Source organism: Thunnus thynnus, chromosome 23, assembly GCF_963924715.1.
Source record: "Thunnus thynnus chromosome 23, fThuThy2.1, whole genome shotgun sequence".
NCBI lineage: Eukaryota > Metazoa > Chordata > Actinopteri > Scombriformes > Scombridae > Thunnus > Thunnus thynnus.
In genome coordinates, this window is record NC_089539.1 from 12,959,347 (window position 1) to 12,977,389 (window position 18,043).

At 39.0% G+C, this 18,043-nt stretch overlaps 1 long non-coding RNA gene across 1 annotated transcript; it reads left to right on the plus strand.

Moving 5' to 3' along the window:
* The first annotated feature begins 1,159 nt into the window (after positions 1-1,159).
* LOC137176043 (uncharacterized) lies at positions 1,160-14,443 on the plus strand. Its single transcript, XR_010925783.1, has 4 exons — positions 1,160-8,151; positions 8,298-8,379; positions 13,404-13,495; positions 13,644-14,443. It is a non-coding gene; the product is annotated as an uncharacterized lncRNA (long non-coding RNA).
* The last annotated feature ends 3,600 nt before the right edge of the window (positions 14,444-18,043 follow it).

Sequence of the window (18,043 nt, forward strand, 5' to 3'; positions counted from 1 at the left end):
GACTGCCTGCTTAGATGTGTCCTGTGACCCTGAAAATTAAATAACTAACTGAAGGAAATGAGTGAATATGTGTTGACCTTGATAAGGCTCTCCCTAAAGTCAAACTTTTGCTTCAATGTCTGGCAATAAAAGACTGATTCCTCATATTCTTCACGTAACCCCCATACATTTATCAGACTCTAAACTCTACTGTATAATTCCACTTGTTTATAGTTTATAGTGGCATAAGAAAGTTAGTTAAACCTTCATTGATTTTTTGTATACACACTGACTCATATGCAACCCTCATTTACTTATATTGAACAGATATCCAGTCAAATTCAATGCTAGAGTTGTTGTTGTAGTTTAATTAACAGTCCAAAGGTTGGCGGTAAGCGCCAGCAGTACGAGCTGTTGTCAATAGCGATGCGCAAGAGAAGAAGGTGGGGGAGGGGGAGTGAGAGAGGCAGCAAAAAACAAATGAACAAGTCCAGCGGGTGTGCAAGCGAGCGAGTGAAAGAGAGGAAAAGTCGGTTATATTTGTTGAAACCAGTGTTAAAGTTGTCCAGAAGAGACTTATCTTGTTCCGGGATATTATTAATTACCAGAGGATGAAGGAGGATCGCTGTTCAATTTTTGACTTCAGTTGCAACATCTGCACTTTGCAACTACAGCATGATTTAGGGGTAGAGATTACAAAACACTATAAAATGAAATAAAATAAAAAGTTCAGGGGAAGTGCCTATAGGGGTGCAATGGATCACAAAACTCACGGTTCGGATCGTATCACGGATTGGATCATTTTTCGGATCAGCAAAAAAAAAAGGGGGGGGGCTACAAACATGAGCACACGTCTTGTCCTGCAGCTTGTTGAACAAGCCACCAAACAAACATCCACCGGAGAAAAGTGCAACGCTAGTGTCAGTTAGCAGCTATGTAGCTAATTAGCTACGCAGCTGCAGCACATTAAACAGCGTTTAAACATACCTGCAGATGTCACTACGGACCCGTTAGATGCTGGTTTAGTCGTTGCTCTTTAAAATCCCTGTTAGCGATGCGCTGTCTGTCCATGACTTGTACTTACAGCAGTTTGTTTACTTTGTCTTAAACAAGATATTACATTTTGCAGTTAATCTGCAGTTCACATGCATGCCGAACTGTGGGGGGTGATCTGTACGATCTGTTGCACCACTAAGTGCCTGTGATCACGGTAAATAACCTATGGTTATAGTGCTGCTGGGGTTAAAGCACTTGTTGAAGTTTCTAATGTCACTTTTACATAACCCTCAAACATGCATTGCACCCTTACAATAGTGGTATCTGAGTTTGTTTGTAAGTTACCCTCAACACTGCTTCTTTGATAGCAGACCTATGCCTGCACAATGCAGTCATCATTTGTAGAAATCTCATTAGGCTAAGATTATATTGATGTGCGCAGGGTCTAAAGTTCAGCCCTGTGCACCCACACAGTAGCACAAAGTCATGTCTTTAATCTGAAAGAAGTATCAAAAGAATTGCATATGGGAAGATCCACAGGATGAGCCAATTTCTGTGAAATACAAAGTCTCAGTTCCTCTCTCTGCCTCGCAACATCCCATGTGGTTATAAATCTTTGTTATTAGTTGGATGAACATTCCTATAAATAAGGTGACAAAGAGACCCCCCCCCCCCCCTTGGCCCAAGAATCTTAACATGTTCCATGTTGTTGTTGTGAGCCACTTAGTGAATAAGCTGGTCAAAGGTAAAGCTCAGAAGAAGATGGGTGCACTGTTGTTGCACTGTAAGTGTCTATAAACATGTGATTAAATGACCCATTGAGTTTCACTGCCTGTTGACTTATTCCACGTGAGCTTTCCAATTTCCTCTCCGGATGCCGGTTCTCCATTATTAAACATAAAGTCAGGTATCAAAGCTATAACCTCAACAACTTCTTTTATCTGCTTTCTGCAATAAGAGCAGCTTTTAAACTCATTCTCAGAGTTGTTTTCCCACTGGATGCTGGCTCTCTAAAGGAGGGGAAAAAAAGACATTCAAGATGAACATTGATTGGATCCACAATCTCCAAGAGTCTGCGTAATAGCTCATTCCTCTGAGCTACTGACTCTATCAACAGCTTAGCCTGTCTGAGATCATTTCAATTTCCTCTTAGCATAGGTTGTCAACACTCCAATATCCCTGGGGGGGTGCTTCAACGCACAACTTCTGACCCTCTGACTAGTTGGTAATCCTGTTATGCTGCGAGAGATACACTTCTATCTAGGCCACAGAATAATGCAACCAAGATTTACTGTACTGTACTCCTACATACTTCACCATAGTACCATAGTATGAGATGTTGTACTACACATTTTATAAATCAGAACTCAGTTGTAGCTCGATGAAAACTAAAACATTTCCTATAAGAGTCAGACATATTAATTTATTATATTTATATTATGTGTCTCCATGCCTTTTAAGGTATATTAAACAGTGAGTTTAGTCCAAATCATAGATGGAAGTAGCAGCTCTGTTTATTGTCTTCAACAATTAATGGCTGGTCCAAATGAACTACAATTTGTTATGTCCATAACCTAGCCATGACATACAGTACTTCTAGTATAAAGTCAGCTTTATCTAGCAAATAAAGGTGAGCTAAGCTAAGCCAAAATTAGCTTGTCTGTCATGAGACCGAGAGGAAGAAGAAGAAGAAGAAGGAGGAAAATTGTAAAAATCGGGAAAATTGTCCTTAAAAATTGAAAAAACTGAATCTTGTTAAAAAGTCCTCCTCCACTCAAAAATATGTTTTCCTTCTTGTTCCTACAGTTGGATGTTTGAGCTTCACTGTGCAGAATGATGTACGTGCAGAGTTTGACACTAGAAGGTGGTTTTCACATTCATCTGCTGTAAGTGAATATTTTATCTTCTGTGTGCATTGAAAATCAGATTTTTAGATGTGGGACTACAAACATGATTTGTGACATCACAACTAGTTTGGAAGCCAATCTTGGTCCAATATTCAATTTACACAAGTGTGATGTGGAAACTTGAAGCACATCCAGTGCACAAACACTGAAAATAGACTTTACAGTGAAATAAGAGACAGCTTGTGTCCAGCGGTTAAACTTCTGAAATGAAATATATTTGCATATTCATATGCTCTGGAGTTTTTAATGAGGGAGAGTGTGTATGTTATTTTAAGGATATTAAAGTGGTAATTATCGTCTTTTGTGGATAAACCATATCAGACACACATTATCATTCCAAATAGAGTGTTTTTATATGTCTTAATACATGTCTGGAGGGGATCTTTAAATATCTGCCTCTCCCTTTTTAAAATGTCATGTCTTCCACTATATTTGGAATTTCAAGCTTGAAATATCAAGTGTACAGTTACAGTACCGTAAAGTGCTTGTGGCTTAGTGGTTTAATACTGTTTGAAGAAAAATTATGAGAAACATGACTAGCTGAGATAAATTCTATTAACATGAAACATTCACGCAATATTTTCACATCAAACATGGAATTCAATATATTCCAAGCAGCTTTGATATGAAACAAGACCTGAAGTCTAACATCTGCAAACATTTTGCAAAGGTTAGGGCCACAACATTGATGCAGCTTCGCAGCCAGTAGCTTAACACATGGGGACAGTCAATAACTTGCTGCATGCAGTCTGAGGCTATTTCCTTCAGAGAACAGTCTTTGTTGAACTGCCTTGTCTCATTCAGTGTGTGATGCAGACCCGTGATGCTGACATCTTGCCATGTTGTCGTGTTATGCAGCAGGGGTTGTTTCAGTTCTCCGCTCCATTCGCGCGCGCGCTCATACAGTACACACACATATATACATTCCCCTTCATCTCTGTCACATTCCCCCGTTCTTTTTCCTTCCTTCCATCCTTTCTCCCTCCCACATCTCTCTCTCACACAGACAGTGACAGATTTCTTCCTTTCATCTATGTGTTCATGTGTGTGTGTGTCTGTCTCTGTGGATGGTTCTAGCCAGTAATGGGATTGGGCAGATTATGCTCCAACCATTGTTGTAATGTCCATGTTTTACAAATCTCTCCCTCCTCAGAAACTCTAATGCCAGCTGCCGCGCAGAGGATATGAGATGATGCAGCTGTTACAATGAATTCTTCGTCTTTCTCTTTTTTACTCCTCTATTCTATCTCCCGCTTTTTTTAAAAAACTTTTATTTTTATTTTTGCAGACTTCAAAGTCTAAACAGTCTTATCGAGTTTAAATCTGCTTCACAGATCACTGCACAAGCTGGTGAAAGGCTGATAGCATTCTAGCTTCCAAATAGGAAGAGGACAGGCACTCATGCGTTTTTCAGAGGCCATTCTTTCGCAATTGATACACGACAGGACCATGGCCACCCTCTTGTATCTGCACTCCTGAGTGAAAAGCAGTTGGAGTTTGAATCTGATATGCTGTCCAGTGGAGGTTAATGAGCGTCTATTCACTGTGCAGCACTAATGCTGCTGCCAAGTTAATAATTACTGGGATATTTCATTTTGGTAGAACATACTCATCTGGTAGTGCTCATATCTCTGTAGGAGTCCAGGACCGGTCAAACTCCTACAGATGCTGATGTGGATAACTGCTGTCAGCTCTGGCATTCAAACGTTTTCTCCATCCAAAGCAGCGAAAAAAAACCTAAATTGTCTTTGTTTTGGGTGTAACATTGTAATAAATTTCACTCCAGTTCATGTATTTGTTTAATTAATCAATGCTTGTGTGTACATGTGTGCCAGTAGACTAGTGTGTGAACTGTATGAGGACAAAGTACATACCGTGTGTGTTCATGCAAGCAGTCAAACATGAATGGCAGCTCTGTCTTTCACGCACACTTCTCTTTGGCACAAATTCTCAAATATTACGATACACATCTGTCTCACATAATCAACTCTCCTCTCTAACTTTTCTTCCCATTATCTGAGCCTGGAACATTCACAGCAGTCTGCTCCAGGTATGATTAATGATGTATTGCCAAGATTAAATATCAGAACCAACACTAAGGCTATTTCTACTCTCTTAATTCTCTTTCCTTCCCACTCTACCTATATTTATGTCAGTCTCATATTCTGGATGTGTCATTGGTGCATCCTTTTTTCCCTTTCGGTCTCTCTCTCTCTCCCTCTCTCTCTCTCTCTTTGCTTTTTGCTCTTATTTTCTCAGCACAATTTCCCTTCCATCCCCTTTACTAAGATTCAGGCAGCAGATACAGTACGTGTGTCTGTTTTGAGACACATTTTGAAATTCACAGATGTCACACACATACAGCCAGACACACACACACACACTACAATAGCACACATTTTTGTACATCTCCAGTCTTCCAGATAGTAACCTCTGATGGATGAGTGGCTGAGGATAAAGCCCCACACATCTGCTCTGTATCACAGTCTCAGCTGGATGTGGAGCACTTGTGCATAAAGACATTAACACAGCTTGTCCTTGCTTGGATAAATTACTACCTGTGTGCACACCAAACATAGTCCCTCTCCTTCTTACTCATGCAGACACACACATGCATGGATTCTGCACTCGATTCCCATCATTATCTATGTGTGTGCGCGTATAATGTGTGTGTTTGTACAAATTTTAAGTTGGCATTTGCAATATGTTGGACATGTGTTTTTCTGAAAGCATAAAAAATGTTTATTTGACCTTCCGCTTAGTGGATAACAGTATCCACTGGGCAGCTGCTGGGTATGAGGTGAGTAATAATGCTCTTTTTTCCTTCTGTAAGCACGTCCCCAATGCCCTTACTGTAAATAAATGCATTTGTAGTATGTTTGCCAACCTGGCAGGCTCAGCAATGGTTTGCAGTTACGATTCAGAGAGAATGTCAGATTTACAGGATCTCAGAAATGTATGAATACTGTCCTTTAAAACTTTTTTGCTCTTCTTGCTGTTTTGTCTTAAAAACTGAAAATAAACAGGTTTCAATATACATCCTTAAAAGCTTAGAGAGTTTCTCCACCCCGTTTTCTTAAATGCGCCGAATACAGTAAACAGGATTTAATGCCAGAAATCCTCAAGACGAAGTACATTATGCATGGACAAATAGGGATATGATACCAGCACAACAAGCAGTGAAACGAGACTCCCAACTGTATGCATTAATATTACATGCAATTCTTTTTCTGCACCTCTGAAAAGCTATGGATTATGGATAAAAAAAATCAGTTTGTGCTGAAAAGGGCTGTTTATGTACATTGGGGGCAAAAAAACTGTGTGTTTCATCTTTTTTTCACATTTACATGAAAATGTACATAATTATTAACAGGTTTTTTTGAGTTTTGCAACTCTTTTGCCCTTATAACCTAAAAGTAAAAATGTATGTGATTTAAAATATACATGGGAGTCAGCAATATAAATGATATTTTCATTTCTTTAAGTTCATGTTGTGTGAACATACTGTTTATATTCCCTTGTTGGTCTCTAGGTATTGTATGCCTGTATATTCAACATACAATATGTATGGAGTCCAGACAAGTACACAGTCCTCTTTAGGCAGAATTATCAATGTGTTAGTCGCTTAGCTTGACCCTTTTTGGACTACACTCAGAAACTGAGTTATATTTCACAAGCAGTTAGATTTTTCTCCTGCGCAGTCTTTCGCAGGCTCAGTGCTACTTATGTTCTACAACAGTTGTTGTGCAACGTGGTGTTGTACCACAAATCCTGCTCTGTCCTGACAAAAATCCTCCTGGATCTCATTTAGCTTTGTTCTTCCAGTGTCTCTCTCCGCGATATCCTCAAGGCTTTTGTCAGGTTTAATAAAGACTAGTGAGAATTACTTAGAATTTTAGCTGAAAGTCAAGTCAAATGTATGAATTTATAAATAAAGTATGCATGTGCAGTATGTCCATGTGTGTATTACAGTAATATGCAAAGGATACAGGGTCAAAAGAGCCATAAGGAAGTGATGGAATCATCACACAGAGCAATGAATTCATGTTAAATGTATCTGTATTTTTGGCAACATATTTATGATTTGCATAACATGTGGGGCATTTCATGGTGTAATGTAGTGTGAAACCTATGTCATTGTAATTCAATGTGTTTTTTATCCGATCAAGTCAGTTTATGTAATGCACACACAAACACAATGTGAATGTCTCCTTGCATATTAGTCTCTTGTGCTTTTTCCCCCCCTTGTTCTTCGTCGTGTTCATTAGCTCATGTTATCTCATTATCTCTGTCCTCAGTCAGTTAGTCAGTCAATCAGCATCTCTTTCTTTCTCTCTCTCTCTTTCACTGGACCACCAGTCTGCAAGTCAACACCATTAGATCCTGATTTTGTCACCGCCTTCCTTCCTGACACTTGCAATCTATTCTCTGCCCGTCAGTCATAATCCTGTTATTCTTATAGATATATGTGGGTGTGTTCGGTTCTGTGAATGTTCAACCATTCGTGTTTGCCCTTGCATGTGTGTGTATGTGTCTGTCTGTAGTAATGCTTTCTGAAGGCATGACCAGAGTTCAACTACGAACTTAACACAGTTGATGAAGCATAAATAAGCTTAATCAAGATGAGCATAGGTCAGACTGAACACAGGGCCCACAAAACACACACACACAAATAAAAAGCTCTGTGGTGGAATACTTCTCAAGTGCTATTTCTAGGTTGTTCCCCATGGATGAGTGCAGATACAAGTACAATCACATCAGAAACAGCTCATATCAGGATATAATGTCCTACAGCAAAGAGTTGACATTGGCTACACAAATAGAAAGTGTGATACATTTAAGAAAAGAAACAGTAATTGTGAATTATCCATTTGTTTCACAATACATTAAGTTAATCAACCTGTTTTCAATTTTAATCTAATCTAACTAGAAAAGAGAATATGCTTCAAGAATAACACACACATTTAAAAATAAGCTTTTTTTGTTTTGCTGGTCATTTGAAGCAGTGCACTGCAAAAAAGACCATCTCAGACAGATTGATTTTTTTTTTTTGTTCACCTACCTTACCTCCAGTTCACTGACTTCTGGTTCCATTGTGAGCAGGGTGAGGCTATACCATGCTTCAGTCCCTTGAGATGAATAACAAAGCCTATCTGTCTCCAGAGCTCCTAAACTTGGCCTCAGACGATGGTTTTACTCCTGCTTGGCCTAGCTCGGGTTGGCAGTGATGCTCCAGGTTTTGTTGGACAGTGATGAAAGCTGTGGCCAGGTGTGTGTTTCAGTGGAAGACGACAGGTGTGTGTTTGCTGCTGTGCCATGTGCCATATTATGTGTTTTCATGTCTACGTGGAGCTACTGTGTCTAAGTTGGTGTGTAAGGTCTGTCTCTCCTCGTGTGTGTGTGTGGTCTCTCCAGGACAGAGGATGGATGTCCTTGTCAGCACTGATAGGCAGAGCCGTGTCGAGTTGTCAGGTAGACAGCAGCAGCAACATCCAAGGTGTGTGTGTGTGTGTGTGTGTTTGATTATGCCATGTCTCTGCAATGTCACGGCACAGGGATCGACGGGGTAGCAGCCTGTGTCATCAAAATGTATGAGGGCATGTCTTTTCCTGTGTCTTTCTCTTCGTTTGCCTTCTTTCTCCATCCTTTTCCCTTTCTCTCTTAGTTGAACCGAGACACAATCTGTCTCCCTCTATCCCTCCCTGTCTGTCTGTCTTCTGTCTCAACTGAAATGAGATGGAAATGTGTCAATGAAATGTGTTGAGATTCAGTTTCACTGTTCCCCTCTAAGCTTGTGTCAATGACACAGCGACTGGAGTGAGAATCTTTTCTTTCTCCCTTTTCTTTTTCTTTCGCTCTTTCTCTTTCTGCTACGTCTCACTTTCTGACAGAGAGAAATGCAACAATGACCGCACTCAGGACCTATATCAAGGGAGGGTGTAGCAAAAGACAGAAAGAGAGAATCAGCTTGGCACAAGCAGACAGGAAGATAATGAGAATAGATTGCAGCAGACGACGAACTGTCAGCATCCACTGATAGACACAAACACAAGAGAGAAAGAATGATACATTCCAATCATGTGACAATTGCTGACAACTATTTGTACAGTGTTTGTTTTCTATCTTACACCTTGTTTTTTTTTTAAACTTTTCCCTCTTCGGCGAGTGTCCTCTCTCTCTCCAAGAATAAGAAATACAATTTGGCAGCCATGCTGTGCTGTATATGGCAAAGGAATAATGTTGAACCCACCAAAGAAAATGTGTTGCTGAAATGCCCACTTGCTGTTTCTGCTGCATCCATTGAGTCTGTTTGTCATTATTAGCCGATTGGGACTCTCTATTTCAGCGAGCAGAGGGAATGCCAGCCAGCTGACTGCCAAGATACTGTTGCCAAAACTGACTGTGAATGTATGCAAACTATAGAAAACACTCAGCAGATCGAATGTATTAGTGGCTCCACTACTCTATGCAAGCATAGCTGCTCAAGTCTCACCTCATGTTGAATCATCACATCAATATGAATTGTTGCTTCAATTAGTCGTTTGGTCTACGTACTTGGCTCTCTTTCTCTCCGAGGCCTCCTCCATCTGGTCTTCCCAGGGGACATGCACTTGTCAACTTGAGCTTGAACTTTCAGCTGCCAGCCCAAAACACTGGCAAGAAGCACACTTGATGATCTTGAGCACTGCTGTGGCTTCTCCTCTTTCTCGACAAGGCCAAATGCCAAATCCTCTAGCTTCTTGTGAGGCTCAGCCGTCCGGAGCTCTGACCAAGTAATGTTGTAATCAATGGCTTGCTCCCATCTGGTCCAAGCAGCCATGTCGCCCTCATCCCTGCAATCCTGGTGGCACAATCCTACTTCCTCCACCACTGTCCATATGTCTTCTCTCCTTCCCTTTGCTGTTTTAAAGGAGGAGGGGGGTTACACTCTGGGTTTTGTACTAATTAAACAAATGACATATAATGTGATAATTAGTAAGCTTAGACATTATTAAGTAAGATTAGTAAGATAGAAGTGCTGGTAGGTGGATAGATGTTTCCAGTCAGTTTGCTAAGCTAAGCTAACCTGCTGTATCCTAATACTTAAAGGGACAGATGTGTGAGTAGTATCAATTTTCTTATTTAACTCTGCCAGATAGTGAATAAGCGTATTTGCCAAAATGTCAAAATATTCCGTTAAAGCAGATGACTCACTGAGAAAATATTGCATTGCAGACAAGACTGAATGTTGTTTACTAATAACGAATAATTAACTGTTGGTGTTCATGATGAAGTTTTGGGAGCACAGACTATATATTCTGCACAGTCAAATTTCTCTCTGTTGGGTAGTCATCATAAGCTTCAAGTCCCAAACTAGCTCCAAACATACACCCCTGCAAGTGCTGTATGTGTGGGGAAGAAATAATCTTTTTTTTCTCCTTTCAAGCCCTCCAAGGTCAGAACACTTGGCACAGTAAATGCTGAGGTCCCTGATAGCAACTGAGTGTGAGTACACAGCTATCAACATTTTGGCCTTGTGTAGGATTTGGCCTCACAAATCATCATGAGCTGTACTCAACTAAAAATCTGCGATAGGATATACCTATCTGAATTACACCACCTCTATAGCTGCGCTCCTCTTTCCTTTTAACATCCATAGATGATTTCTCTCTAAGCACTCCTATATGGTATTTAAACAATTAGAACAGTCCGTACAGTACTTTATAGTGATTTAAAAACAGCTGCTGTAAGACTCATAAAGCAGAGCGTTATTGCTTTCATAATCATTTAATGGTTTTGCCCTGACATGCAATATAACCCGTGAACAGTATTTGAATAGCTGAGCAACACAATAAGAATGGAAAGTATTTTCAGAAGCAGCTACAAAACAGTATCCTTGGATGGCAATTTCGGTCTGTTGGTCCACCAATTTGTTCCAAACGGAAATATCTCAACAACTATTGGATGGGTTGCTATGACATTTTGTACAGACATTCATGGTGATCCTCTGACTTTCCTCCATGAGACTGACATTTGAGGTTTTGAGTAAAACATCTTGACAACTATCAGACAGATTGCCATGACATTTGGTACAGACATTCATGTTGCCCACAGGCTGAACTGTAAAAACTAAAGTTTCCTCTAGCGCCATTATCAGCTCAAACTTTAAATTTTTTCAATTTTTGGTTTGGTCTTTGGTTTATGACCAAATACCTGCAAAACTTTTGACGTTTCCATCAGCCTCAGCTGTAATTTGTTTTTAGCATTAGTTAGCAAATGTCAGCATGCTAACATCTTTTGTGACAATGGTAAACATCATAAGTTTCCCAGTAAACATCAACAAGTTTGTATTGTCATTGTGAGCATGTTAGCATAATGATGTTAGCCTTTAATTCAAAGTCGGGTTTACATGTAAGTCATTTATCAAGCAAAAAACAGCCAAAAGATGACTGGTTCTAGCTTCTTAAATGTGTGAATTTGCACTGTGGCTTTAACAAAACAAGACAACTGAAAATGTATTCTTGAGTTCTGAGAAATTATGATCTGCACTTTTCTCTGCTTTCTGACATTTTAATTGTTAAAAGATCAACTGAAAAAGAAATAGAATAATCATGTACCCTTAGAAATGTGCTCTTTATCATATAAATGACTCTTTACATTTAATTAATAAAGAATAGTAAGTAGTTAGTCACTGATATCTTGTAATTAAATGGCTCATGTCCTGATTACTGTAAGCAAAGAAATAAAATCCTCCTCAATCTGTCTTCATCTGTAAATTTTATAACTCTTGTGGCTCACTCGGTCTCTTTCCTTTGATTATCAAACTGTTGAGCATGCTCCCTCTATAGAAATGATGTGCTTTATCCTCTCTGGGGTCACTTAACAAACGCCAAAGATAAGTAGGGGCTAAAATGAAGTGAAGAATGTTTTGCGAGAGTACATCCTTGAAAGCTGTATAAAGGCATGATTTGAAAGATTGTATTTGTCAAGGAGAGAGAATAAAAATGGCTATAAAATGATATGGTGTTAATAAGTGATGGATAGTGAAAAACCTTGGTTTTGCGTTGTGGAGGTGTGGGCTCCTTTCTCTCTTTATTTGAATGAAAACCAACTATTCAGTCATTCTCCCTTCACACAGCTCTGCCTACAGCTGAACACAAATTCATTCTTCACCTGTTTCTCATTCCTGGTTTTTGAGAAGAGAAAATCTGTTAATTCTACATTTTCTATATGTGCTTCTATATATCTCTTTTCTCAAAGTGACTGTATACATTGCACTTGCACAGGTATGAATGCTGACACTGTTGTGGGTGTGTGGTGTGTGCAAGTGAGAGTGTGTGTTTGTGTGTGTGCATATACAGTCATGCATGAAATGCAGTGAGACAGAGTAATTTATTCTGTCTTACCGTATCGCAACAATACAGGCTTAGATGTGACAGTTTGTGTGTGTATGTGTGTGTGTCTCTGTGTGTGAGACAGCAGGTGTAATAACATCATACCAAAGTACTCTAGAAAGTTGCTTTGTCTCTCTCGCTGAAAGTCATATCTCTCTGTTGTCTTTCTTGCTCTCCACATCCTCTACAGTCACATTCCTCCCGCCACCTCTCCAACACACTCACCTTGTTTCAAAAACATTTGTGAACTATTGGCAGCTATTTGTGTTGAAATTCAAAGAAGTGACTGTATGTTGCTCTGTGGGGCTTTTCAGAGGGTGTCTAACTGAGAAGCAGTGAAATCGTGATAGTGACTCTGTAGTTACTTATTCCCTGTTTCGCTGGTATCAACTTCCCTTCTCTCTCTTTTTATGTATATTCTATTCTATTCTGTTCAACCCTATCGCCAGAATAAAACGTTGGTATTGTATGTTTCTGGAAACCACAGATACGTTGATTGTCTATGTTTCAATGTTCGCTGTTATCAGTTGAATAATGGTGTTTTATGATGTGACGGTGCTGTGGTTAAGGTCTGGTGAGGTTTGGGCACAAAAACTACTCGGTTAGGGTGAGGGAAAGATTGTGGTTTGGATTAAAATAAAAATAATAAAATAAAATAAAAACAGCTGCAAATGTCCCAACGTCTCACTAAAAAAACCTGGTTTTGTCAGTTGAAACGGGAAGCAGGCATTGCTTTCAAGGTAGTCTCGAACTGTGCTCTCTGCTGATTTCCAACTTTCTGCCAACAAACTTGCTAGCCATCCACTGACCCCTCCTCCTCCTACTAAGAAAGTCAGCTTATATAGATCTCATGTAAACTACTTCACTTTAGAAATGTTGATATGATACATATTGTTGAAATGTTGATATGCTACATATTACACCTGTTGAAATGTAGATATTCATCGTATTCCGTCGTTTGCAGAAATGTACAATGCCAACGTTTTATTCTGGTGACCAGGCTGTTCTATTCCCAAACTTTTTGGTTTCTCTTTTGTGCTTCTATTTTCTCTGTTCCTTACTTTCTGTTCATATCTGTCTTTCCTCTTCCTGCGTGTTTCTATTTCTAACTTTCAAACTCTACCGCATCAACTATGCCTTTAAATAGCTGGAAGTAGCGTGATGACAGAAATGAGGGATGGGCAACGACATCAAAGGAACCAGGAACATTGCGACTCATGGTCACTAGGACATCCAACGGTATTTGTATTTCAACATATTACTGCACCTCATGTTGAGTCATCACAACAATTAATATATCAATTATTGTTTCAATTAGTCGTCTGAAACCAATTCTATGTACTTGGCTCTCTTTCTCTCTGAGGCCTCCTCCATCTGGTCTTCCAAGGGGACATCAACTTGTCAACTTGAGCTGTCTCCCTAGGTTAACCTTCAGCTGACAGTCGAAAAACAGCGGCAAGAAGTTTACTTGATCTTGAGCACTGCTGCTTTCAAGACCAATTGTCTTCCTTGGTGAGTGCTGTTGTTTGTTGTTGTCAATCCTTTCGCAGATGTCGTCTGCCGCTGTGGCATCTCTGGTAAACCAAGTGGATCAGGAACTTCTTTTGTGGCTTGGCCCTCCAGAGATCTGACCAGGTTATCATTTGATTAGTGGCCTGCTCCAATCAGGTCTAAGCACCCTGCTGCCACATCCCCTTAATCCTGCTGGCACATATACCTCTACCCCTGTTCATATTGCTTCCCTTTGCTGTTTTACAGGGGAAAACTGTACTCTTTTCTCTGTAGTTTTTCTATGGATTAAACATATAATGTGTTAATTAGTAAGCTTAGAAGTTCCTAAGTAAGATTATTAAGATAGAAGTGCTGGCTGATGGATTTTGTTACCTTTGGACAGACTGTTTCCAGTCTGTCTGCTAAAGATATAATGCTTAAAATAAACCAAAATAGGCCTTTTTCACACCAGACATTTTGACCAGTGATAGTAGTAAAAGGACAGATATTAATAAAAACATTAATGATGCCTTTGTTCTATTCAAGTATCTCATTAAGCCATAACAGTGTGATAGTGAGCCAGCATGTACAATACCATGACCCTGACACTGAAGCAGCTAAATGGAATTCAGTCATCATTGATTTTATTATTTATTATTTGTTTTTTCTACTTTACCATAGGCCTGAAAAAAGCCCATTTAAGTACCAGTGGATTTTCAGAGGGTTAGTTATTGGAGATTGATATACGCTTGTGTAGCTGATCATCAAATTAACGGCCACTACCTCTACTTTTCCCAACTTGTAAAAACTAAGAAGGTTTTTCTTATTTTTTTTCTGACATTGTTGACTAGGTGAATGTATGATGGGATTGATTAGACAGATCCTAACCCACATTGTCTTACAATCAATGTAGTTACAGATGACAGTCTAAACAATAGCCTCACTAATTAAATACTTGGCCATTGTTGTGTGATATAGCACCTCTGCTCTTTTTCCTTGAAGCTTAATATCACATTTCATCATTTCTTCTGATATTTGTGGAGACAATCTTTATTTAAGGCAAGATGCTGCACTGATACAGTCAGTATGAACATTTTGTGACTGGGCAGATACATTCAAGAAAAACATTTCCTTGTCATATCTCTCTCCTCTCTGCCTGTTTCTTTTTCTAACTTTCAGACTTCATCAACATTTATCAAAAACTATATCAAGAGCAGCTGAAATATATATATATATATATATATATATATATATATATATATATATATATATATATATATATATATATATATATATATATATATATATATATATATATATATATATATATATATATATATATTTATTTTTTTTTTAAACTATCAAACAAGCTTTCAATCCTACTTAGGATCTCTCTCTCTCTCTCTCTCTCTCTCTCTCTCTCTCTCTCTCTCTCTCTCTCTCTCTCTCTCTCTCTCTCTCTCTCTCTGTTGAATAATGGTTTATCTCTTCCCACACTGACAGACGGCCATGGCTCCAGACCTCCAAAATAGAGCTGCTCTCATCCCACTCCTATTCACAGATTGGTGTCGGGAGCTAAGATGATCTCACACACGCTTACACATGTATGAACACACACACACACACACACACACACACACACACTAGAATATATGAATGTGTACATTTATATATACATTCATCCATACTAAAATAAATTGGAATCGGGTCTCATGCACAGACACAACCAAAACACAACATACACTGTAACTGGAATGCTGCCTCTATTTTCAAACACACTCCAGCCTTAATTTCAGCAGTTTCAGCATTATTTATCTCTCTTCTCATGTCTCTATTAACTTTTTTTACTCTTATCTTTTTTTTTCTACCTTCACCCTCTCTTTTGTTGTCTCTGTTTCCCCCCAGTTTCCCCTGTCTCTATCTCTGCCTTGATCTCTACCTCCATCTCACAATCTCTCTCCCAGGGGAGTCCTGCTAATACTGTGTAATTATGCCACAGATTATACACACATTCTCCCTCCATGGTATATTACGGAGGAATGAAGGAAGTTATCTCAGATACGCTCTTAATCGTAGAAACATCTTCAAAATGTGATCCATGTTGAGAAAGTTTCTGGCCAATTTGGCTGAGAACAGTTGGTGTGAAGTGGGAAAACATGTTGCGTCATATGAAGCTTTAGGGAAATGTACTGAACTAGCTGAAATTTAGTTGGGCTTTGAGCTCTGAGTTGATGAGTTTTAAATACAGAACTCAGATGTCATTAGATAAACAACAAAATGTGGTCAGACTGCAAGACATTTGCATTTGTGTATTGGTAGTTGTGTGCACTGAGAGAAGAAACAGGCTTATTGTTTGCATAAATATAAATGTTACTTATCTGTGTTTCAGGAAATCACCAAACAAAATACGTACACACTCTCTCATCCTATCGTTCTGTATGTTTGGAAATGCATATATGTGCCTTTCTCTCACATATACGATATTTATGGATATTTGTATTTTCCGTCACCATGTGACCTTTTTGAATTGACCTTTAGCAATACACACAACGTCCCAAGAGCATCTCAGATTGGGCTAAAAATGATGCCATGCATCATTGTGGTCTCCCACAACATAGAAATGAGCCTCTTTCATCATTGCTAGAGCACAAGGTCAAAGCATTGGTAGGCATGGCCATTATGGGTCATAAGGAACCTCACTTTCACTCTGACAGCCCAATTACACCATGAGATGTGTGGGACAATGTTTGCCCAGTGGATCTTATATCTTTAAAGACTCCATGCACACCTCTTTATCAGCAGTGGCATCATTTGTTTGGATATGCGGGTCATTTGTGAAAAAAATCATGGAAAAGTTTGGGTGTTTAAGTGTAATAATTTGATAGTTACATCTATGACCAGTCCGAGGTTAGTTCATATCTACTTTAGCAACATTGTTAAACTTTGCAACTGAAATCACTGGTTTCAATGATTACAACTTATTGCTGCTGTTGATGAGAGAATCAGAAGTATTTTAGTCCAACAATATCTCAATTTCTGTTTTAGCTTGTGGTGGTGGTGTATTGCATGATTGCATTATATTTGATATATTTCAAATGCTTTACATAATACAAAAGTGGGAATTTACTCTACCACAGTGAAACAACCATTTCTGAGTGCAGTTTTAAAGCAGTTTAACACTTTTATAGGACACACTACAATATTAGAAACAGCATTAACACAGCACTCATCTGCCTTCATCAGAATACTCTAAAAAATGGCAGAAAAATTGCATATTCTGGCCATATTAGCAGTTATTTGAATGTGTATATGGAGGTTTAATGACTGACTGTGAAAAACCTTTATTAACTGCCACAAGGTAAAGACTGATGATTGCATTTCACTAGATATAATATTATAATAGTAATATTTTCTGAATGGAAGCAGTGCACACACTCAATAGTTCTCACTAGTCTCTCTGTCTGACTTCATCAGTCGATACCTTGTAGCAGCAGACAAAGGTGTTTGAACGGTCAGTCAGTAGCCATCTGCTAATCATGACAAATGACTCTGGTGAGCTGCGCACAGTGTGTGTAAGAGAGTGAGTGTTGAAGTGTTCAGATGAAAAGGTTAGCTCCATATGAAGTGTTTGTAGCCTTTATGCAGGTGTGGTACAGAATAATGGAGTATTATATTTATGTTTATTTTATTACTTCTTCAAGCCCCTCACAATAGTTCACTTTACAGGAAACTAAACCCACCAGAATTTCACAGCTCTGCAAAGTTCTTAGAAAAATAGTGAACTAATACTGTTTACAGGTATAGGAAATGGAACTATAAATTGAACTGCACAGCTTTTAGTGCACACACAGTAGCTCTATCCACAGTGCACCAGTTTCATTTGCAATTATCATTAAAGTGATGCTTAGGGAAAGTGCTACAGTAGCTGTGGCTCTTGGTATTGTTGTGAAGCATTTAGTGAGAGTTGCTCCCCTCGCTCGCTATGTTGCCCCTTTGTTGAAAGTTTAAATGTTTGTAGCTATTTCACACTATGTCATGCTTTTAGGGCTAAAGGGAGGGTGCAACGCTGTGTCCTGGCTTTTCAATGACAGTATAAACAATATAAAGAACATTGCATCAGTTATTGTCTTATTGCCATGTATTTAAATATTTTGTGTTATCTTCTCAGCGAACATTATGGATTATATAACCTTTTATAACATGTTATCAAAGCTGAGGAGTACTTGTATGAGTCATGAAAGCACATTGCTGAGTAAGTGCGGCACAGAAAGGCAGCTGCTTTGACCAGGCAACAAC